Here is a 24,778-nt window from a genome sequence, read left to right on the forward strand (position 1 = left end):
GTGCATTGTTGTTAGCAAACATACCAGTAAAAATGTGTGTGTCTTAAAGGCAAATAGAAATTTTGCATAGTCTGGGTGTTCTTAAGACAAAAGCATACTGGAAATGTCTTCCTTTTCCTTTTTTTCTGAGCTTCATCAACACAGCAGTCTGTCTCTGTCACAATAGTTTCTATTTTACTTTATAAGGATCTCCCTTGCAAAGGAACATTCAGGCTTCAGAAAGAGACAAAGAGAAGCAGAGGAGGGACGACTTCTTGTTTTGGTGCTGCATAGAAGTATGTACTGAAAGAGAGCAAGGAGAGCCAAACCCTTCCCAGATAACATGCCAAGGAGTGGTTGGTAGGTTGGAGGGCTGGACTTTTATTCAGAGGCACCTGGCAGGCTGGCTGAAATGGGTTGATGGGGTCCTCCTGAAGCTAAATAACAGCAAAGTCCTGCACCTGGGATGAAATAACTCATCTGGCAGTATAGCCTGGGGCCTGTTGGACCATGAGTTAAACAGGGGCAGAATAGCTCTAGAGCATGGTCATAAACCTCAATAGTTATTATAGAGGAATGACTGAGCAGGTAAAACAGCACCTGTGAAGGCTGAGAGGAGAGGATAATGCTGTTTTGGTGTCCAGAACAGATCTTCATGAAAGTTCTTCTGACAGCCTGATTCCTACAGCTAACAGATATAGGGAGTGATGTAGTCAGGTGTATGGGAACTATTGAATCATGGCCTGAACCTCTGATTGATCATGTGAGACAAGCAATGAGTCAGCCATGGGAGCACAGGTGAAAGCAATTCACCTGTGTGACTGGAAGGAGTGGAACCTGGCTCCACATCTCCTAAACCCCATTTAAGGACTGACCCCCACTGAAGAGGGATCTCTCCTCCTGGAGTCTTTTCTTGCAAGCTCAGGACATAGGTAAGCTTTTGTATTTGCTTCTGATTACCTCTCTCCAATGTGATAATCTTTCTGGCTATACACTTTCTAAAAACCAGCCTACCTTCTCTGTATACTTGTCAATTATACATTTGTATGTTTGCTGATTATACATCAGGAGATTTCTTTCAAAAGGGAGATGTGTAAACCAATTGAGAACTGGGGTTCAGATTAAGTTTCTTTTCCCCTGAGGTCTTGATTTCTCTCCATGAACTACAGTTGCTATGTAGGACAACAACTTCTGGATAAGATACTTGTGATTATAAAGCTAGGCAAGGTGAATTTGGGTAAGTTCTAGGCTGAACTTTGTTAATAATACTGCAATCAGGATTAAAGCTCTAGAGAGTTTACGCTTGCGTTTTGCTCTCTTCTCACCTACACCCTTTTGGTGTAGCCTGGATTTTAGTGACTCACCACTATGCTTTCAAATGTCAGTCCTGGACTTGTTAAATCACATCCCTTCCTCTTAAGAAAGGAAACTAACTTATTTTAAATAACTAAGCTTTAAATTTATTCTTTTCTTAAACCTATGATGCTGCAGTCTGAGAAAGACTATGCTTGATTGTTGCAAGCGTATGGTCCTTATGTGCTGATCAGCAGTAGTATCAACAATTATTCATCAAACATGAGAGGTGAGGCCAGATAGGCATATAAGAATACCCTGAAAATGTGAGGACAGCTACTTTAGCTATCAGCTAAACCAGAGGATAGAGAGTGCTTTTTCAGAGCCAGCAATGCTGATAGAGCCAGCAATAAGGTCCTATCTTGTTTGTCACTTGCCATTACTTCTTAGGTTGTTTTCAGATCATCTGTCCTGTCTGCCATGATGTTGATAGTCAGCTAGTGCTAGAGCCATAAGAGTGGTGGAAAGGTTATCTTCTGTAAGTGCTTGTGTCTGCCAGCACGAAGCTGCTACTCTGCCAGCAGATGGAAGAGCCTGAGGCACCAAATATCCCTTCAAGTGTATTTGTGCTGTGGTTTAGCTGCCTGGGCTCTCTCTGAGATGGTATTTAGCCCAGCCAATCTCATAGTGACTGACAGGGAAACTTTCAGTGCATAAAAGTATAGAAGAGCCATATTTTTGATGTATTAGGAGTTGTAACCGCTGCTGCAGCCAGAATGTAGACATACTTAAAGGTAAACTAGCACCCTAGGTGTGTCTTGACTGGGTTTTCCTATTCCCCCAAACTTGGGTAATAGTGCTGTCCTTTTCTCTCCCACTTTTTTTTAGTGTCAGTAAGGTTCAGATTTGAAAGGAATGGAGCAGCATCCAGGGTTTGTTTTCAACTGTATCCAGACACAGGCAGTGAAGATTTCATGATCTCTGGTGAAGAAAAAACTCTGCAGTTCTAATAGCTAGTGTGTTGTGTCTGAGTTTCATTTTAAAACAATTAAATACTACAGAACAGGGACAAAACTCTTGAAATCATGACCCAACTACATGCATTATCTGGCAGACTAGAAGATAACTACAGATCATTCATATACATGTACTTTGTTTCTCTTAGTATTTTAAAATAAAACATTATTCTGCATTGAGTACCTGAGACAAGAAGCAATTTACAAGTGCTGATACGTTGCTATTCTCAAAGCAACAAGCCTGTCTACATCATCCTGTATGCTCTGTGTTAGGATATAAAGGATTGTGCTAGGATTATATACTGAGCAAATGCTAGACTTTGATCTTTTGCACTGCTTAGAATTGAACACACGAGAAGCACCTCATGGTGTCTGTCATCCCTTGCTTCACCACACTGAGGGCTTTAGCACAACTAGTAGAAGTAGGTATGACTTGGATTGTAGCATGATGAATGGGAGTTGAAACAGTATCCTTCATGGAATGGATTGTTTCAAGTGAGGCAATCCTGGAGTGGGCTAAAAGTTGTGCTGTTATCCTTTGTGGCATACTGACAAGCAGAAAAGGATGGAAAGCATAGCTGTTTCCCACTGTGGAGTAACTTTCCTCACTCCCACCACAATTTTTTAATATAAGGATATTTATCCATGGAAAAGGAGAAAGGAACTCTAATGACTATGCAGGTTGGAAGGATGCTCTCTGGTCCTACCCAAGTGTCCCACTTATACATTGAGGTTAGCATTGTCTGGCCATTGTTCTGGGACTGTATATGATATATATGGAAAATTCATGTGGTGTGTAAGTGAGGGTCACAGTGGATGCTGCACAATTGACCACACAGTGGTCAGTCTTGACTCAGTGCTGGAAGAGATGCAGTGCAGACTTGGTGAGGGTACTCCTGTCTCCAGCCCTCTAATGGGAAGCTGTTGGATCAGGAACTCATGACCAAGGAACAGCATCAATTGATCTGAGGCTGGGTGTCACACAGCAATGGATTGAATAGCTTTTGCAGGAGCCAATTAAAAGTACACTCTTCAGAATCCTAGAGGAGTGCTACGTGGAGAACAGCAAACACCTGTCAAACTCCATTTTGTATTACATATTCATAACTTGTTAGAGCAGGTCCTGCTCTGTTGCTGTAATGACCTTTGCGTGTTCTACATTTATTCTTTGTTGCACGAAGGCAGCGCTGCCAGCTGCTGAAATCTCTCATGCAGTTGTGGTTCTAGTCCCAAAAGTAAAGAAAGGCCTGAATGTTTAGTGTAAAATGATGTGTTTATTGGCAGTCTTGCTGTATAGCCTGGGTAGCCACAGCATAGAACAGGCAGAATCTGTTCTGCCAGAAGTGTTGCCACAAAGAAGTGGAAATCAAATAAGCATTCTTCTGTTGACTGAGAAAGGCCTTGTGCAAATGTCTGCCACACCTAAGCCAAATTTACAACCTCTAAAATAGCTAGTTTTCTGGAGCCTCAGAGGTTTAGTGTGGTAAAGTCATTGGAATAACTGCTAATGAGTTAATTACAGTGGATTCATTAGTTAAAATAGCTGCCAGAAACTTGAATGTTGCAGATAACTTTGCTGACAAGTGACTTATGCTACTGGTCAGACCTTTGATTTATGATTCTCCTCACAACCAAATGAAGTTCTTGCTTGATTATCTCAATATTCAGTTCTAGTTTTATCTTATTTATAAAAATTAATTTTAGGTTAAATTAATTTCCTATGTGCTGCTAGAGTGCTTTGAACTGCTATCATTGAGCTATTTCTGGGATACTTGTCTGAAAGGGACTTGCCTATATGACAACTAATCTTCTGAAATATAGACAGTTATCAATCACACATGAAATCAGAGGTGTTGAGAAGTTTCCAAGGAAAAATGCATCCTATCCATATCCTTTGAGGATAATTTTGTAAGAAATAACGAGGGTTTTGCCAACAGAAAAAAAAAAAGCACCTGTAATTCAGTGCTTGAAATCTTTCCTTGTGGGAGCCAACTTAATCACTTGGTACTTAAAATTCATATCTAGAGGTGATCTTTCTTGGCTTTTTATTGAAAGTTGCAATGGTTGATTGGGGAAATGTAAACAAATACACTGATCTCTCTCTTATAAATAGCAAATGTATATTCAAACCTTCTAAAGCCTTCAAAACCAGTTCAGGTGCCAAATTTCAACTTTGTCAAAATGTTTTTCCCTGACACAAATCATAGATGTAAGTGTTGAACCCTTTGGAAGCTTCAGGTTTCCCAAATTCCTCTGGTAAATCTTCTAGCTCTTGTGCCAGGTTTTGTTTAAATACTTTCTATTAACTTTTCGATTAAGCTCAATGAATATCTTCTTTCCACCTTGGCTCAGCAAGAATAACATTTCAATTTCTCTGCTGTCCAGATAGATATACCCTTGACCTGAGGGTTTAATCATTATTCAGGGTCTGACAAACTCTTTCATTGGGAGAAAGAATTGATAGTCTGTTTTTTCTTTGCTACAAATCTGTTATTTTGAACACCTCCAAAATCTTCTTTCTCTGAATGGAGTTAGGGGTCTAGTTTTGCTCATAGTTCCACACCTCTTTCCAGCATGCACTACATCTGTAAATGTTTCTCTCATCTTAAGCTTAAGATCACACTAATTACATTCCTGCTGCTGACATTTTCATGGGCTTTTCTTGCCTCTCTCCAATGTGTGCGCAGGCACACGTGCAGGAAGTACTGAGTCACTTACAGTATTCAGTCCCTGAGGAAAAGCTGTCTGCCCCATCTTCCTTCCAGCTGGTTCCGTTAGCTGAGTTTCAATGGAAGTATATAATTCATATGATGAGCTATTAAAATTATTTTTCTTATCTTTGTTGGTTTACTACCTTTTAGAGAAATACTTCAGGTAGTGGTGAACTGGGGGAAACATGTACCTGTCTTCAGAAGGCATTGAATTGTCCTTGTTCCAATGAGTCATTATTTCCTCTTATATTTAGTTATGCTTCTTCTGTAGTAGGCATTTCATTGTGATTTCTGTAACACACTTAAAGCCATGTGAAACTTTCTTGAAGTACCTGATGTGTTTCAAACTTGGGGTTAAACAGGCTTCTAAAATTGTTCTATAAATTGCTTGTATCTTGAATATGAAAAAAGAGAGTCAACATCTAAGAGCAATAATCTACACAGTGAGAATGGCAATAAACTGTGGCTTCCATCTAGATGTCACTATGAGACTCTCAGTGGTCTTCGAAAGGTCATGGCAAGAAGGAGAGGTTACCAAGGACTAGAGGAAAGAAAACGTTACTTCTGTCTTCAAGAAAGGTAGGAGAATACCTGACAAGCTTCAGCCTAATCAGATTCTATGATCTCTTTTGACAGAGGAAAAGGTGATGGGAGCAAATCATAGAATATTCCAAGTTGGAAGGGATCACTGAGTCCAGCTCCTGGCTCCATGCAGGACCACCCAAAAATCAGACTGTATGACTGAGAGCATTGTCTCAATGCTTCTTAAACTGGCAACTTGGGACTGTGACTACTTCTCTGAAGAGCCAGTTCAGGGCCTGGCCGCTCTCTCAGTGAAGAATCTTTTCCTGGTAACTTGGAAACAATTTCAAAACATGTTAAGGACAGGAAGGTGATGGGAAGTAGTCAGCAGGGAAGAGATAGCTTAGGGGAATCTTATCCATTTGCATACATATTTGATTGGGTTGGAGTAGGGAACTAAAGAGCATAGAGGCAGACACTTCTGCATGGTGCCCAGTGACAGGCCAAGAGGCAATGGGCACAAACTGAAACACAGAAAATTGCATTTAAATGTTTACTTTAAGGCTGATCAAACACTGGCACAGATTGCCCGGAGATGTTGTAGAGTCTCCATCCTTGGAGATATTCAGTGTGTTAACTGGACATGGCCCTGAGTAACTGACTCTGGGTGACTATGCTTGAGCAAGCAGTCTCCAGTGGCACCTTCCTGCCTCAAGCAGTCTGTGATTAAGGTCATTTTTGCTTTGTTTCTTTGCAAAAATGCTGCAATCCAGGCATGTATACCAGTGAAGGTTCATCTGCTGTTGATGTCTTTGACATTTTATAGTTCAGTCCAGCAGTTTCAATATCCACACTCCCGTTGAACTGACAAGAGCGAAAGGTATCTACTTACTGAAAAGGTCATTTCTGGTATCTTTTTGCTTGTGCCATAAGCAGAAAAGCAATCCCTAACTAGAGTGCCTTAACTTCAACTTTGTGCATGTGTTTGTGTGTTGTTGGTCTTTTTTCCTCTTTCCTGCCAATACATTTTTCTGTCAAATGCTGGTTCATGAACTACTCAAGGGAAATGCCTACCATGGGTTTGGCTGAGCTACTCTTATCTATCATTTTGGAAAAACAGCAGGGCTGTCTGCTGTTGTCACGTTAGCAGTGCATTAGAATGTGCTGGCAATAATAAAGCAAGCTCCATTTGCTAATAGTTCTTTCACAGCCACTGTTATTTTCTTGATAAACTCCAATAAATCAGTAAGATGACAACTATTATGCCATTTACTCGTAATTAATCAGTAGTGCTGTTGCAAAATGCTTTGGTGGAAGCTGCAAGGTAGTTATGTGTTATTGATCACAAGAACCACTGTTCCTGATGATACATTGCCATAGCTATGGCTGCATCACCACTGGTAAGTGATGCACAGTGTGTTGGTTCTGTCCCAGAGGTACGTACTTTGCTGATTCCAGCAGTGGAGGATGTGCACTATATCAGAAATGCTTTTTTTTTTTTGAGATAATACTATGAGGCAATGTCTGTAGTGGATGCTATGAAAGTGTAAGGAAAAAAAGTAAGGAAGAAAAAGATTTGTTTGAACAGATGACTGTACAACAGGACTGTAAAGCAAGCCTGTACCTGTCCTGCTTGGATTCATACTGGCTGGCATTTCTTTGTATCAAGTTTGTAATATAAGCTCAAATGTGTGGATTTTCTACCCTGGGTGGGATGCCGGTGGAACACAGCTGTGGGCCTCCAGTCTTTAATTTTCCTGTCCTCCTGGAAAGGAAGATGGGATTATGGCAGCTCAAGGTCATGGTCTTCTCTGTGGCACATTGCATACTTCCAGCTGATGTGTAACTAGTGTCTGGTTGATGACTTCGTGCTCTTCAATGCAGATGGTAGATATGCCACAGCTGTGGCCAGGCTGTGTAGTTTTCATCACAGGCTTCACCCTGTACTTTGCACCCTGTTATTACTTTTGCATAAAACTTCAGTGTGCAGACTTTTAGTCCTAACTGATAATTGTCAAACATTTCAAGCTTTCCACAGGGAAATGCTGCATGCCTCCTGCACTCCACAGAAATCATAAGGCCTGAGGGAGCATAGCATTTTTGGAATTTGGACTATGTGGGCCTTCAGCATCCATCAGTCCATATTAGTGGCTCCTGCAGTAATATCAAAGGCTGCCACAACAATGTATGAGAAGATTTTCAAAGATGAAAAATGCTATCTGTGGAAATAAATGAAATAAACCTCAGCTATGCAGAGCTGAGTCTGTGGCATGGGATTTTTCATATGGAGAGTTTTTTCCCCTGTCTGATAGTCTGAAATGTTTCAGATTTTGTTTCAGGGAAAAATTCATTAAATTGTCATAGTCAGATATCTGTTAGGTGGTGGGTGAAACAAAGTTTATGAGCTGATCCATATCCAGAAATGTTATTAAAATCCAAGAATCTTATGTAACATTTTGTTGCACAGATACCAGTTATTGCTAGTCCCAAGCATTTTAATACAGGCTAGGCCTCCAAAGTCATGGTTATTTCTTCAAGTAGAAATTGCCATAAGCATGTTCAGCAGCAGCTACAAAAATACTGTGAGAATACAAATATAAAAAAAGAAAAAAAAGTTGAGCTAGCCTCTGTCATCCCAAGAGTCAGATACTTCTCCAAATGTTAGTTGCTCTTTTCCATTTTGCACCTGCTTCAGCTAACTTCCCATTACATGCTGAACTATTTGCTTGAGGATATAGGAGGGAACAATGGTAGTGCCAGTGCAAGAGCAGCAGCCAGTACCTCCACTGGAGTGCAAGTGCAGGAGGACAAAGAAATTTGCTGAAATGTTACTTTGCACATTTTATGACTAACAGCTCTTGTATTGAAGCTGAGCACTGAATACACATAGAAACTGTCCTTTGTGAAAGTCTCTTAAAAGAAATTGCAGGTGGTACGGAATCACCAATATTTACAGTTTGAAAGCCTACTAGTAAAGTGAATAAGGATGTATGGATTGAAGAGCCTCGACTTGCAAACAGGCCCACTCAACTGGTCACAGGAATCCAGCAAGGGATCTGAGTTTAAGATTTTCATATGAAGTTTTCAGTAGACCTAAGAAGGGCTTTGAAAACTTATTTATAGACAGTAAAGGACAGAAGGGATCAGCAGAATGGTTGAGTCTGACCTCCTGCATAATCCTGCACCTCCTCCACAGCAGGACATGAGCTGCTTTTTGTAATGAGATGAAGTGAAGCCAAAATTTGGAACACTGGTTGCTGCTGCTATTTGAGTTGCTGTGTTGTGCATATGCCTCCCTGGATTTGGGGAATGACCCAAAAACTCAGGAAGTATCTGGACACATTAAATTTATCTCCTAGGAAAGTATAATAAGCATTTCTAAAGCTAACACATTGTGCACGACACAGGAGAAAACCCACACTTAGATTTATTGCCACTGGGTCTCAGAACCCTTCTGGTGGTTGAACATTTTTTGGCTATGGAAATGCAACACTCACTGAGGAGCTTTCAGTATGAAGGCAGGATGCAGCACAGTGCTGAGATGCACAAACTAACTTTAAAATAGTTGGGTCAGATACTGGAAGTAACAGAAATACTGCTGGAGCACTGAACACTGAGACACTGCTGTTTTAAATTCCTGCTAAAACATTTTAGGAGTTGGTACAGAGACAAAAATCTATATATTCAGTCTGATGTTAAGAGCAGGGTGAAAGTAAAAATATTTTCCCCTTTACTGTAGGCTAGTTACAAGCTTACACTTGAGGAAGTGTCTTTATTGAGACATCAGCTTCCAGAAGGATCTGGACTACAGCTAATTGTGAGAAAGACCTCATAGGAATATTTGGAGATCTGTCTAGAGAAAGCGATTAGAATCTGCTAAGGAAAGAAAATTAAATTCTGGCTGGCACGTATGGGGAGATGAAGAGAGAGCTCCTGTACAGGAACATCATTCATGATCCCAAAGTCAAATGCACCACAGACAAGTAACTCAACATCTCTAGAAAGGAAGTCAGTTCATAAAAAATTACTTACGTATGGTGGTGAAAAACAATGGTGGTGGTTTAAGTGCACTGTCATAAGAAAAGATCCCACATTGAGGATATGAACAAACGTGGACATGCCTTAAGGGTGACAGAGGTTGGGTTGGCCACTGGTAGCAACGTATTTGAGATGCTCAGTTCCAGGATGTACACATTCACAGGGAGAAAGAGAGAAAGTGGCTGCTGCTCCTTACTGATCCAGACACAGGTTACAGGAGTGGATGTAGTTGTGGCAGCAGAGGCAGAATCATGCTCTGCAGCTTTCCTCCCTGAGGTGTTATGGAACAGCCTGTGCCTTTTAGAGACACTGAGGAAAGAACAGAATCTACAGGAAATTGGTTAAAGGATTCTGCAGTCTATTCTGCAGCAAATTAAAAAAAATCGACTTTTTGCCTGTGTAGATTGTACAAGTTCATTCATTTTCTAGCTTGTTCACATTAACTGTATTATTGTTGTGGAATGAGTAAATCTAATAGCAACAGTTTCCTTACTGTCATATGTTGCACAGCTGTAGAAGGGGGGGAATAAAACTCCCACACTTATAGAAGAATTATAATGAACTGACTCATGAAGCTTGCTTTTACACTAAAACTAAGCAAGTTCTGTGTCCTAGGTTGCTCAATTGAGTATTCTGAAAACCTCGCACATGAACCTCAACTCAGGATCAGCATTTGACTTCAGGTTTCTCATGAGGCCAGTTTCCTTTAACGTGGTTGGCAAGGTTTTTTTTTTTGAATCTCATGCTGCTTTCACATGTGCTGTTTCTATTCCCTTCTTCACTCTGATTGATTCACTGTGTCCTTCAGAAGGCTCTGTCCACTTTCTCTCTCCCCTCCCATTCCCTACTAAGTTTCCACAAGATGCCCTTGGATCTTTCTTCTCTATCCTTTTGTTTTTCCACTCCAAATTAATTAATTCTTAAGACAATCAACAATGATTCTTGCATTGACAACTTGTAAATCTATACTCTCCTGTACAGTCTTGTCTCTTTCTTTCCAAGCTTTTGGCCCATCTCTGATTCTCATCAGTGACTGCCAAGTTCAAGGTGGTTCTCTATGTAAGCTTTATACTGTTTTCTTAAGTGGATTGCAGTGAACAACACTATCCTATCACCTACATTAATTGAAGTGAAAATCTGACCCAGAGCCTTTTCCCATTGCTTTTAAATTTGTATGTGAGACTTCCCCCTGCAAAAACATCATGAAAGCTGACCTCCCTGTTTTAGATTAAGAGTATGTTAAATCTGTATCCATTTTCACACCTTGCATCTTAAATTCTTTTGAAGTAATGATGAATTTGGAATGATCTAGATGATTTAGAATCAGTCTTTTTCCAAGATCTACTTGCAGGCAGAATGAACTTACAGTACTGGAGAAGAACCTAGTAAATAGTCTGTAGTGATTTTTTTCCCCCAAAGATTAATGATGTACACACAGTTTTTAAACCTTTTCTGCTTAAGTTGTTCTAGTAATTAAGATATAGTGATTGTTTGTGGAAATTAAGGTTTAACAAGCTGAGCAAGAGGAGGTTACTTTACTGAGGTTAAAATTGCTAGCTCCTGGATCTTGTGTTTTTATCTTTCGAATAGTCATTCTGAGTTCATTATTTCCTGTAGCAATCTCTTAAGTTGGCTTTGATGTGTGTGCTTTGTCTTGACATACCTTATCTCACATAAGGATTCTTTTCTAGGTGGTGAAAAGTGTTGAGATATTTGTGTAACTTTCAGATTTTGAGTTATGGCAATAGATGAACACTAAAATTTTTCATTGGTTGAACTATTATTGAAAACACACTTGTACCATCAATGTGATGCTTAAGAAGATGGTATACTGTTGACCTGATGTCAGCTCTTGTGAGTTGTGGCATTTTTTTTTTGATGGGAGTCTTCAGAGGATGGAATATAAATCCGTTTTAAAGATGAAATTGCTAGTTCAGCTACAGCTTTCAGCAGTGCTTTCCTGTACTTGGACTGCTTTTAATATCATCTTGTTATTTGAAATAATCTAAATTGGAATTCACTCAACAGCTTTCTTAAAGAGTAAATGGATGGCCGAGTCAGGGAAGAGAGTCTTAAATAAGGAAGTCATGTCAGTCATCCAGACTGTACAGTATTTTCCACAGAAGTGTTTGCAGTGTATGGAGCAGCACTGACAGCAGGGAAAGCTTTGTAGCTGCTGGACTGCTGTGCCAGAGCTTTCTGTGCTCCAGGCCAGGTCTCTGGTGAGAAACAGCTATTTGAGAAAGCTTGTCTTGTCTTGGAGGTTTTGGAGGAAAAGCTGGAAGAAGGTTCTGCAGAAGCTTCTCACTTGTGCTTGGGAATGACTTAAAATTCAGGCCCTTGAGCTTGCTGCCCACCTGGGTTACACCACAGTAGTGTTGCAGCTGCAGTTGAACTATGCTAGGCTCTGACTGGGGGACTTGTTTATTGACTTTAGAACAGACTTATCTGGTGTTCTGCTCAGTTACCTCACACATCATGGTGGAAATGGGCTTTTGCCCATACCGCTGCCTTTGTTCATCTCGGGTTCTAGCCCCTACCTCCCTTTTCACCATAGCACAGCCTGCTCTTGCTGCTTCCTAATACACAGGACTAAGGAGCGCCATAGCATGTTCATATAGGGCACAATTACAGACACCACTCCCTCACCATGTAAGTGAAATGACAGGTACCAGAATTCTCATTGTCTGAGAATAGCTCACTGGCTGTGCCACTTCCAAGGCTGAAAAACTGAGGAAGAAAATCAAAGTCCATTAAAAATGTTGCAAAGACTAAACAAAAAAGTCACGTGTGCCTTGCTCAGTCATTCCTTTATTTCTACTTGCTGACTTCTGCTGCTAGCTGGTCTTTCTGTGACTGCTTTACAGTTTACAGAATTGCATTTGGGACTCTTTGTCATAGGATGGTGTGGAAATCAAGGATATAGAATAGGTTCACAAGGGTTAGGAAAATAAAAGTCTAGAGGCTCTACCTCAAGAAATCAAGGACTGCTCAATGTGAACGGTGAGAAAGTATGTCAGAGGAAGAGTAATTCTGCAGTTGTGTGGCTTGCTTAATTCTTTCTCTGTTTAGCCATTGTGGATCATTTGTCATGGACCATCCGGTGTTAGAAATGGGCTCTTGATATCATGGAACATTTCTTGATGTGGATAATATTCTGCAGTACTGGAATAATACTTTCCTACTTATGAATTTTGGGGGTGTTGTTGTACAGGAGCTGTTGCTTTTTGCAATAATGCTGTGTTCATTTCTCTCCAAAGTGGTCTGATGTTACTTAGCTGTTGCAATCAACACAAGTTCTATTGGTTTATTCCTCATCTGAATGCTTGCAAGCAATCAGCAGAACCAGACATATTCTCCTAGGGAAAAGCATGGAATTAGGTATGTACTCACCAAAACTTATTTGCACCTTCAGGGGTACAGGCATGATGTGGAAGGTTGCTATGGGTTTGTCCACATGATATTTGGAAGACAGTGTGGGCCCCCTTCTGTTACTCAGTCTCCTAGAAAAATGATAACTTGTACTCACAAAAACTGTGTATTTCTTTCATCTTTGTAGTGTAGGGTGGGAAGTTGGAGTGTAGGGGGCGTTGATCAGGAAATAGAAATGGCCCTCTTTTACCATTCTGTTTCTTTTTGTAACAGTATTTTGAGGTGATATACTGGCAAGTGGCAACTAATTTTCACATGTCACTAAATGCCATTAATGTCAAAAGAAAACAGAGTCAAACACAAGTAGAAATGTTCTAAAGTTTGGTCACATGGATGTCACGAGTCATGTTGTGTCTCCTCAGCCACACTTCTCAATTACTGCAAAAACCGCTGCTATTTTTTAACTATATCTGTGACATAGAAAATACACCGAGGTTAGTGTGAGAGACTGCCATGGCTCAGTGCCTTAAATTGTAGCCATAAGAAAAAAGGACAAGCAAGGATTGAATCCTTGCTGGGAGATAAAAGTCACGATCCATCAAATTAGAAATGTGCTGGCAAAACATCTTGTTTTCTTGGTGTATATGACAGGGCCATAGTTGATTGGTTAGTAATAACATAAGAGCGTGAAAATAGTGCTGAAGATGTATCCTAGTGTTACTTTGGCTAAGAAATATGGCTCCTGCTTTCAGGTGTATCCTTTTCTATCACAGCGTGTACAGAATCTTTACTGTATAAAGTCACCAGACCAGCTTGGCAATAGTGTTTTTCATTTCTAACAGCATATCTTTTTCTGGGTTGATTTTCACTGACTGCTCCAAGGGTTTTGTCAAATAGTACATCAAATGGAAGCCATGTCACCTATGCTCTCCCTCTCTCTGCAACCTAATTAAAATAGATTGGAGAGAATCAAAGGCCTTAAACAATCAAAATGCAAATAGCTGGGGCTGTCCAGAGCAGTTGTTGCAGAACATGTTAAGTGCTTGAAACAGGTATTGCTGTTTGAATATCTAAATTGCCTTAGTAAACATTATAAGGCCATTAAAGGCACTCTATTAACCCTCTGAATGATTGTTTTTTTCTTCTTTTGAATTACTGGCATTCCATCTTCTGAGAGGGTTCTATCTGTGTAAATACAATTAACGCAAATGTGTATTTATGATTGGAAAACGACACAGCTTAAAAACATAAGCTAGATTTTAAGCTGTTATTATCTGTTGAGTTTTACTAAAGTGAGCATAGCTATGCTCATTTACCACAGACACAGAGTGGGAGGGAGTCACCTGGCCTTGTTTTTCCTTTCTTTTCTATGTAAAAATATGAAGATCAGAAGATTGTGTGTATACTACTTAAAAATAAAAATTAAATTAAAGTTCAGACTTACGAAATATTGACTAGAAGGTTTAAAAGAAATAATGAGATATACATGAACATGGTACTTAGGCTAGTACTGCCTTTTTCCTGTTCTCCCTAAGCATTGGTCTTTCCTGTGCTTTGCTCAATTATCACCATAGATTTATAAAGATTTGTGAAGATAATCTCTTCACAGATGTGAGGGTATTTATGAGTGCAGTCAGCCTTATTCTTGAGGTCACAAAGGCCAAAACTAGCACTGCAGTACCATTCTTTAGTTCTTAATATTAACTCACAAATTGCAGGGTTGTGATGTTTGATACATGCTTGGTCAAGGAATTTTGTTGCCATTAAAAGTTCCCATTAAAAGTAGCCCACTTCATAGTATGCATCTGGAGCCATAAGAAAAAGCTTTTTTATTTTATTTTTTTACCACTGGGGTGGTTAAACACTGGCACAGGCTTCTGAGAGAGAGTGGGGAGTCTCCATCCTTGTGGTACTCAAAACCCACTGGGACACTGTCCTGGGCAACTTGCTCTAGGTCATCCTACTCGAGCAGGTTGGACCAGATGGCCTCCAGAGGTCCTTTCAATTCTTAATCATTCTCTGATTCTGTGGTTCTATAACCTTAAAATAAAAAGGCTGCTCTTGCTTTTGTTTCTTCTTCCCTCCCCCCAATTTCGGATTGAAGTTAGGAAATTCGTGGGTGTGTGCAGTGTAGAAATTCAATGTCAGCAACACTGTCTCTGACAGGTTTTAAATAGGAAGCCAGAGTTTGCTTCGCCACTTGTATTGAAATTTAGATCCAGATTAAGAAGCCTATAGGTATATGCATACATGTGAGGAAGATATCTAAAATTCCATCATGATCAACATACAGTCAGCATGGTTAGTTGGTGGCACCTTTAGAGTGATTCAGGTCTTTATAGAATAGAAACCTAAAGGTTAGGGAGATTAATCCATCTGCAGACTCCATTGAGTCTACAGCAGGACCATAGCAACCTACCACATGTACATTTGTTTTAAACTGTAGCTGAAACCCCCTCAAATCATCTCATCAAAATGAGTAAAAGCATGTGAGCTGGAAAACCTATCTATTCAAAGTGGAATTTGGCTAAAACAGAGAGTAAGAGGCAGGGTATTCTGGTAAGACGTGCATAATAACTTAGGATGTTTGATTGGTCCAGTGTTTGTGTATTTTTACTTGCTCAGAGACACTACAACTTTAGCAGTAAGTTGCTCTTTCCTTGGACATAGATTTAACAGTGATTTAATAGATGGGCTTACTTGCTCTAACTGTTGATGTGTTTATGTTGCTACGGTTCAGTCAGGAAAACTTGGTTATAAAAGAATTTCCACTAATGTCTGCGGTTTCTGCTAAGTCTGCAGTTAACACTGTCTCAATAGAAATGCAGTGCCTATGTGACTCTTTGTTTGGTTCAACTGAAAAAGTCTTTATTTAGTCCTATCATCTCCTGATCTGTGGCAAAAAAAGTGAAAAGAAGAAAAAATCCAAACTCTACTGCAGACTAAGTGGGAGGATTCATCCTGGTTGTACTCTTAACACTTAACTGAATTGCAGAAACATTAGGTTGTTGTGCTTGTTTCACTGATTATTACAGAACTTTCCCTATCTTTCTATTGGTGACAATTCTTGCTGACTCCATCTTTTTACCTATTATTTAGTAGTCCTTTTTTCTTTTTTTTCTCCATAGCAGGACTATGCTATACTAGTACACTATTAGTGTAGTAGTACACTAAGTACACTCTTTCATGCCTATGGAAATTTAAGATTCTGATCTAATTTTTTTAGATGACGGGAAAGGTCTCTGTAAGCTTCAGTGGGCTTTGGATGAACTTTCAGTCTTTAATTGTGCTTTTTGATAAAAATATATAATTACATGTGTTGAATAACTTTCAGGTATCCAGAATCCTCTTTGTTACTCTTTCATTATTGGCCTTTTGCCCATAGATGTATCCAGCATGAAAAATGGAATTTCCCAACTGTGCAACACTTATCACTACTCTTTTTTTAAGGCTGCACTGGTATACTCTAAGCACTGTTTTGACAAAACTATCAGTAATCTCAAGGGAGAGGGGAATCATCATGCAAATGTTGTGGATCCTGCTGCCTTGAGGGGCTCTGAACAATTAAGGATGTAGTACAAATGTTTTACTCTTTTTAGAAATAGGAATGTTAAAAATGGCACTTCATGCTATTACCAGGCTTTGTTGCCAAGAAGATATTGTACTGTACCATAAGTTCAAAAACCACAGGCCAAATCAAACAGACTTAAAGCTGTGATAAGTCTTTTATAAACATCATGGAAAAGTGTTGTGCTGATGTAGATACATGCTCAGTTTGTTATGTGCAGCCATTAAAAATTAAAAAAAAAAAAAAGCAGAGAGAAAACCTTTCATACTGTAAACTCCAAAGAGATTTTCTTACTTTTAAATGCTTAAGATCTGACTAACCACTGCATCACGGATTTTAGAAATATATATCATAGCCCATGAGGAAAATCTGATTTCTATATGCATATTCTATGGCTCAGGAGCAGGATTTCCATTGATGCCAGGAAGATGCAAGCTTAGATTCATTAGAAATATTACAGTGACTTCTGCATATATTTTCTTTATTATTTGCTCAGAGGGTTGTCGGTTATATTGTCACTTTCCTGCTGTAACAGGAGATAGTGAGAAACAAATGTGAATTTCATTATCCAACATCTAACAAGCTACCAGTCTGACTGTTTTTACTGAAGAATACAGGTCTTCTGTGTCTCTTGACTAGATGATATCTACTAGACTATAAAGAAATGTTCTCCTGCATGAGGAATAAACTTTGGTTCTTTGATACTGCAGTGGAATAGAAAAAAATTAATGTTTTTATCCACCATCAAGGAGGTGATTTCTGCATTAAGACTCCAAACACTGTGCTAATTATCTTTCAAAATCTTGAGTAGATTCTGTTACTTTTTTGTCTTCTGTTGATATGTAATTTTAGTGATAAAATGTGCTACCATAACAGTGTGTTCCTTCAGTGACAGCATGCTGACATCCAGTGCCAGCAATCCAAACAATTAGTGTTGCACAGGAATACTGATCTTTATCAGATGTAAAGAAACAGTTGGTGAGGAAGTACATGGAGGTTTTCATAGATTGAAGTTACCATATGCAGTAATCTTTGTATGAGTGAGGACACATCCTGAATGTCTGATTTCATACCACACCATTATTTTCAGTTGATGTTAGGTCAGCTGCTAACTACCTGAATGCAGTATATGGACTGATAATTTTCACTGTAGTGGTCCTTGAAAAAGATGGATGTATGATATGTGTGAAGATGATGGAACAGTGAGGGTTGTGTTAAGAACCCAATAATGGAAAAACATGTTCTTTCCCAGGAGGGAATCGCATCAATTTACTGAGCAATCTTACAAAAATATTAAAAGACATTTATTTGAAGGAACTTGGTCTCCTGCAGGAAGATGGTCCCAGGTTGTAAAGATGTCAGTCTGAATGTTAGTACCCCGTGTTATCCTAACTGATAGAAGTCAGGAAAGCATGATGTGCAGAAAGGACCGAAGAGAACTCAGGTTCTCATCTTAAAAACTATGGCAAGTCTTTAATGTAGCACCAGAACGAAGAAACCCTGCCAGGCTTGTCACCAGCACATGCCTGGTTTGTTGTTTACTTGATCCAAGCTTCTCAGAGAAAGAGCTGTCATTATATGGGCCACTAATCATCCCTAATACAAAAGTAACTACTCTGTGAGGCTTTTCAAAAAGCTTCTTTGTGACAAAATCATGAGCTTATCAGTAGTAGGGTTGGTGCACTTCATTCACTAAGTGTTGCATTCTTGTGTTTATTTTTTTTTCATGACTGGAAGCTGGTGGGTAGGTTGGGGGCAGAAGGGAAGGAAGAAAAGGTGGCCCTGGAAAGTACTTGATGATTCCAGGAAATTGCTAGGCTGGACTTGTTAATACTTGTGAAATGGTTTCTGACATAGTCTTTCAAATGGAAAAATGAAATTTTAGAAGGATGATAGTCTTTTATCTGCTGAGGAAGATGGATGGGTATGACTTAAGATGTCATGTATATGAATGGTGCTATAAAGGGATCGTTCTAATGACATGCTGTAAAAGACAAGTGTCAGAAATAAATTATTCTTCTCTTCTGATGATACTGATGATAACGTACTCAAATTCCCCTGCCACATTTCCTCACCTAAAGTTAAAAGCTTTCCCTAAAATGTTTAATGGCCACAAAGGTCTTTGTCGTGCATTTCCAACTTCATGAAAAACATTGGTTAGTGGCTTACATAAGAACAATTTTGCCTGCAATTAGTGTGTTTGCATACAGGTATACAGACTCTGATTAAGCAAAGGAAAGTACTTAAGTGCATGTGTAAGTACTTTCCAATCTAGGAGTAGTGAAGCTGAAATATGGAAGAAAGTATTGCTTGATAAATAACAGAACTGATAAGAACAGTTCAGAGCAACAAATCAGCCCAAAACTCTGGTGGGGTTAGAAATGAGGTGTACGTAGATGTCTCTAGAGATACTTGTGCTGAAGGCACATCCTACATGTGCAACTCACAACCAGTACTGTACAGTGCTTTTTCTGAAGGAGCAGCTTTATGAAGAGGCAGAAAGAAGGATTAAGAGACCAAAAATAATACGGGTGGAGGCAGTGACCTGTCAACAGGTATTAAGCACTTGCTGCAGAATGGCTTACTGGTAAGCCATGAAGGTGAGGGCCTGCAGGCTGAAGATTCATAGAAACATAGAATAACCTGGGTTGAAAGAGACCCACAAAGGTCATGGAGTCCAACCCCTGGCTCCACACAGCACCACCCAAAATCAAATCCAATGTCTGAGAGCTTTGTCCAGATGCTCAACTCTGGCACTCGGGGCCATGCCCAGTGCCCTGGGAAGCCTGTTCCATGCCCTCTGCCCTCTGATGCAGACCCTTTCATTTTCTGTTGGCTGCTAGAGCACACTGCTAGTTCAGATCCAGCTTGCCATCAGTCAGAGCCCCTAGATCCCTTTTGGTGGGGTCATGCTCCTGCCTCTTGTCCCCCAGTTTGTAGGTATATCCAGGCTTGCCCCATCACAGGTGCTGAATTTGGCATCTGCTCTTGTTAAACTTCATATGGTTCAGCTCTCTGCTCTGTCAAGATGTTTCTGCAATGCATCCCTACCCTCAAGGCAGTCAACAGCTCCTCCCAGTGTAGTGTCATCTGCAAACTTGCCTAGTATATCTGCATCCAAGTAATTGATGAAAATATTAAAGAGAACTGGCCCTAAAGTGGAGCCCTGCAGAACTCCAATAGTGACTGGCTGCCAGCCTGGTGTAGCTATATTTACTCTAGTTTTTTGAGCCTAAATCATCAGATAATTGTTCACCCATTATATTATGTTTTTACATAGTGATAAGCTGGACATTTTTTTCTTCCAGGATACAATAAAAAAATATCAAAAACATTGCTGAAGTCAGTTGAGAATGTATCAATTGATTTCCCTTGGTCAACTAGATGTGTAACCGTGTCATAAAAGGAAATTAAATTTTTTAAACAGTACTTTCACCTCATGAACCCATATTGGTTGTGACCACTGACTATTTTCTTTCTCATGTTTTTCAATAACTCCCAGAATAATCTCCATAATTTTACCAGGCACTGGAGTTAGACTGACTTTCTTGCCTGTTTTGAAAATTAGAGCAATGTTTGCTAGCTTTCATTTGACTGGTACTTCTCCAAATTTGTAAGGCCATTAAAAAAATAAGTGAGATGTGTCTCACAGTGGTATCAGTCAGCTCTTTGAGTACTCTGGATGAATACCATCAGACCCAATAGACCTATATTTATCCACTTGGAGCAGCAAATCCTGCATAATTTTGGGGTTGGCTAGGATTTTGTCAGTGCTGTAGTCATAGTCCTTCAACTCAGAGCACTGGAGATCCCAGAACCTATCACTGATGTTGAAGAAGAGGTGAAGAAAGCATTGAATGTCTATGTCTACAGAGAAGGAAAACTAACCAGACACTGCATTGCACTCTTGCCAGTGGTTTCTCCTGAAGTTGCCCATGATTCTAAAATTTGAAATGTGAAGATGCCTGTTTGCATGCAGCTCAGCACTGCAAGGCCTCATGGGGTGTGTTGTGTTCACATGTGGGCAGCAGCATTCTGTAGAGTGGCCCCCAGAACAAGGGGACACTGAGGAGCACAGGCATGATCATGATGGTACAGGGACACCCTGAGAGGTTGCAGCTCATGTGCAGCCCATACTGGGAAAGGGAAGCAAAGGAACAGTGTGGCAGGAAGCCATTAATTGTAGAACAGTAGAAAGAAAGAGTAATTTACAATGTGACAGCCTCCTGTGATTCCTATTGCCTTGATGGAGAAATTTCGTAGTGAGATTAAACATAGCTAAAATTAGGGTATTTGAGAAAATAAACAGGTAGGACAGGTCTCTAAGTAAGTATTTGCACAATGGTTTGTGTCTTGTCTTTTCTCACTAACTGAATTGGTGATTGCAGGTTCATGTTGGTTGACAGTAAATTAAGTCAAGTAAAATGATGCTGCTTTACCTTCAACAGAGTGGTGCAAGAAGTGATAGGCTAAATTGAAGTCAGGGAGATGTAGGCCAAGCATTTGCAGAAGTTTTCTAATGGTAAAAGAAGGTGATCACAGACTGGATTTCTGAGGGAGGCTGAGGAGCGGCTGGAGGATTTAAGAATGGATTAAATGAACTTCTGTCAAGAGCAATTTAGAAGAAATTGATCCTGCCTTTGGGACAAAGAGGTGAATTAGATGACCCTCTTGAGGTTCTGCTGAGCCCTGTTGCCTTGATATCTGTGACACTGACACAGTCTTGTGTACTCTTGGGAGAAAAGAGGATACTGAGCTTAATTATTGGAAGGTGGTTTCGGTCAGCGGGAGGTGTTTTCTTAGAAGAGATGGTTTAGATGGCTTGAGACAGAATGATGGGGATGGTAAATAGGTGAAGGGTACCATTAAGTGAGATTATATAATTCTGTAATTGCAGTTAAATTGAAATAAAAGTGAATGGTTTTTCATTTGATTTAACAGTGGTCATATATCTCTAAACAGTCTTCCTTAATTCAATGTATATTAAAAAATCACAGCCTCAAGTGCCTGTAGTTACTCTGTGGGCAGGGAAGTGCTAGTCTGAGTGCTGTGTAAGAATTGGGGGAGCGTTGTGATTGTACTCACAGGCTCCTGAGGCTGCAGCTCCTTTATCCATGGTAATCACTGTCTCCATCCTCTGACTCAAGCATCTTATAGCAGTACTCCTCTACAGGACAAGCAACACAGTTTCATCCTTCTGCCTACCATATTGTCACAGACATCTGTTTTGAGGTTAAGGCCATGTTGGCTTTGAACTGCTGCTGATAATGAACACTTGGATAGAGTTCTGCTTTATTTGCAGGTGATTGAGGCATTATTGTTAATTATTAAACCTTTCCTTGTAATAGTTATCTTTTTTTTTTTTTTTTTTTTCCATTTTGTGGTGAGCAAACATTGCCATTATTTCCTGTAACCATATTTATCATACTAATTGTGTCTTAACAAGAAAGGACCTGGATCTGGAGGAGTTGTCTACCACTGAACAGTCTTGGAATATAACTTCCTGTAGTAATGAATACAGGCTGTAATGACTAGGTCTGCTAGCTGATGTATTTATCATGAAGACTTAACTGCGATAAAAATTCACTGTATGGAGGCTGGCTTACAAAACACAATGAACTGCAATAGGTAAATATAGAAATATGCAAATAGAGTTTGAACAGATAAAACATTTCTCCCTCTATTATAGTTTTGCCACACAAAGGAGTTAATTCATTCTCACTCAATTTTACATGAAATTGGATGTGGATCATGGTAAAAATGCTGCTCTGAAGTTATGGTGAATTGCACGTGGCTTTGGGAGGAACACTGAGTTTTGCTTCCTTATGCATCCCTTCTGATCCCCTCTTTCTCCAGCAATATTTCACTGGTTGCAATTCTGCAGAGCCTTTGGGTCTGGCTGCCCCCTTGACATCTGCTGTGTTTGTGAAGAGGGAGCAGGGAACTGGATCTGATGTCTCACTTGTGAGTGAAAAGAAAAATTGTATTCTGCTTCAAGCCACTGATCTGTCTGCAGGTAATGACCTTACAGATAAAGAAATTACAATATTTTCCTCCTATTTTTATTACTTTGCAAACACTTTAATACAATGAATAATGTCAGTACAACTGCTGAAACTCAACTGATTATTTTGGAGAAAGTAGCCCTTTTGGTTTGGCACAGTGAATAATCCACTTAAAGTTTTACTGAAGTATTCAGTAAATATAGGTGGAACTGCAGGTTGTTTTTGAAGTCTTACACATGAGAGAATAGCAACCAATAACCTCTGCAGACAGGAAGGGTGAGATCTGAATTTTTCTTCTCTTTCTATGCTCAGTAATTTGAAAGTAGTTCTTATAATGATATGATACTAACTATACTAACCAATATCCACAGAAGTATTTCTCAGAAAGACTGAGTGAAAAATAGTTTTTAAAACATATTTGATAGCATGTGTTGTTTTTTTTTAAATATATTTTTTATTTTTAAGTAATATGGACAATGAAGAGAGGAAAAAGTATATTTCAAATATTCCTAGCTAGCTCGGAAGAAGCAAAGAAGATATTCATTCAACAACACATCCACATTACTCAAAGTTAGCAGTGATGTTGATAACTGCAGATTCTGATCTGGTCTGTAGGTAGCTAGAAGTTAATTCAGACCAGCGTTTGGGTGCTAGGAATAAGGATGAAGAAACACATTTGTCTGACATAAAAGCTAGAACAATATTGGGGAATGAGCAGGAGCAAGTTAGACTATTTTTATACTCATAATGGTACTTTGAATGACCTTCAGTAGTTCTTTCAGCATCTTTTTCATTTTCAGATGAAGTCACCTACAAGCTGCAATAACTAACTGGAGTCCCACCTGTCTGAGCTGAGCTTTATTGTAGATTTCCTTGTCTTTCGACTCCTTGTGGTGCTGCTGTTTTGATGGAGTGTGAGATGTAGACAGTGGTCCAGGTCCCGTCATGTGCATGACCAACTGTCCTTGTTTTGTCTGGGATATAGCTAATTTTCTTCATAGTGACTGGTAGGGTGCTGTGCCTTAGATTTAAGATGAGAATAATGTTGATAACACACCAATGTTCTAGTTGTTGCTGAGCAGTGCTTACGCAGAGCCAAGGACTTCTCATTTTCCCATGCTGCCCTGCCAGTGTGGTGCTGGGGGTACACAAGGAGCTGGGAGGGGGCAGAACCAGGATAGCTGAACTGAAATGGCCAAAGGGATATTCTCTAATAACATGAGGAACTTGTTTCTGTTCTTGGATGTTGCTATGATCAGTCTTTTCAATGTGGCAATCAGATGAAAGTATGTGATACCTGTGCTGTGTGTACTGCTGGTTTCTGCTTTGGAGAATCTTAGCCTATTCACATTCTTCTGGCAAAATGGGTTCTGTTTTCACGCTGAAAGCTATTCTTGGTTCTCTGTGTGTGTGTGTGTGTGTGTGTGTTATTTTGACAAGAATTTCAGCAAAGATACATACAAGGATCATAGTGATGGGTACTTTGTCATGCTTCAGTTTTAGACTTGAGATTTGGAGCATTATCTTTAAATATTTTATTTCAAATATCTTGGAACCTTCTTCTAAAATGGTGTTACTGTTTTCCAACGTTACTATTCTCTTTCAATCTGGAGGGACGGTCACTAATAAATGTCCTTAAAAAGATACAATATAGCAATTTGTTCTCAGGCTATTTTATTTACTTGTTTCTCATCAGATTTTTGGTTTCCTGGACCTTTGATGGTGAACACCATGACTTATTTTGCATCCCCTCACCTTATGTCCTGCTTGTGCTGTAAAATGTGCATCTTTCATCTATGCTAACAGGAACTTCAGTTCTTGGCTGAGATCCATAATCCTAAAACCAGAAGAGGCGTGTTTACTCCTTTTGCTCTTCAGTGTGGTGGCTCTATTTTTATTTTCTGTCTAGTTGTTTTTTTTGTTTGTTTTTTGTTTGGTTGTTTTTTTTTGCTGAGAGGAGTGTGTATGTGCATGTCGTCATTCTTGGAAAGCTTTTAGACAAGAAGTGTCACATTCTTCCACAGGGGTGAAATATGGATCTGTATTCCACCTCTATAGAGGGCTAAGAGAGCGATCAGAAAGGTTTCAGGCTGGCAGCAGAGCAAACTCTTGTGTTTCCCAGAGGAAACACTGCCTTGCCATGTGCTTCAGCCCTGACTGAGAGGTCAATAACCATGCCAACTCAATCGGGCAGAATCCCGGGGGGGGGGCTGCACAGCTGCTGTTTGTTACCTTCCCATCTCCTCCTGTGCTACTTTCTCTCTCCTGTGGTGT

The 24,778-nt window shown here is 39.7% G+C and overlaps 1 protein-coding gene and 1 long non-coding RNA gene across 2 annotated transcripts in view; both read left to right on the forward strand.

Annotated features, from left to right (window-relative positions):
• LOC116232714 (uncharacterized) overlaps window positions 1-24,778 on the forward strand; it is a 252,195-nt gene that overhangs the window by 40,167 nt on the left and 187,250 nt on the right. The gene's annotated exons all lie outside the window — the stretch shown is intronic.
• Window positions 784-24,109, forward strand: LOC149919994 (uncharacterized). Its single transcript, XR_016459860.1, has 3 exons — window positions 784-911; window positions 22,384-22,515; window positions 23,305-24,109. It is a non-coding gene; the product is annotated as an uncharacterized LOC149919994 (long non-coding RNA).

Source organism: Phasianus colchicus, chromosome 1 (assembly GCF_987193195.1).
Source record: "Phasianus colchicus chromosome 1, bPhaCol1.hap1.1, whole genome shotgun sequence".
Taxonomy (NCBI): domain Eukaryota; kingdom Metazoa; phylum Chordata; class Aves; order Galliformes; family Phasianidae; genus Phasianus; species Phasianus colchicus.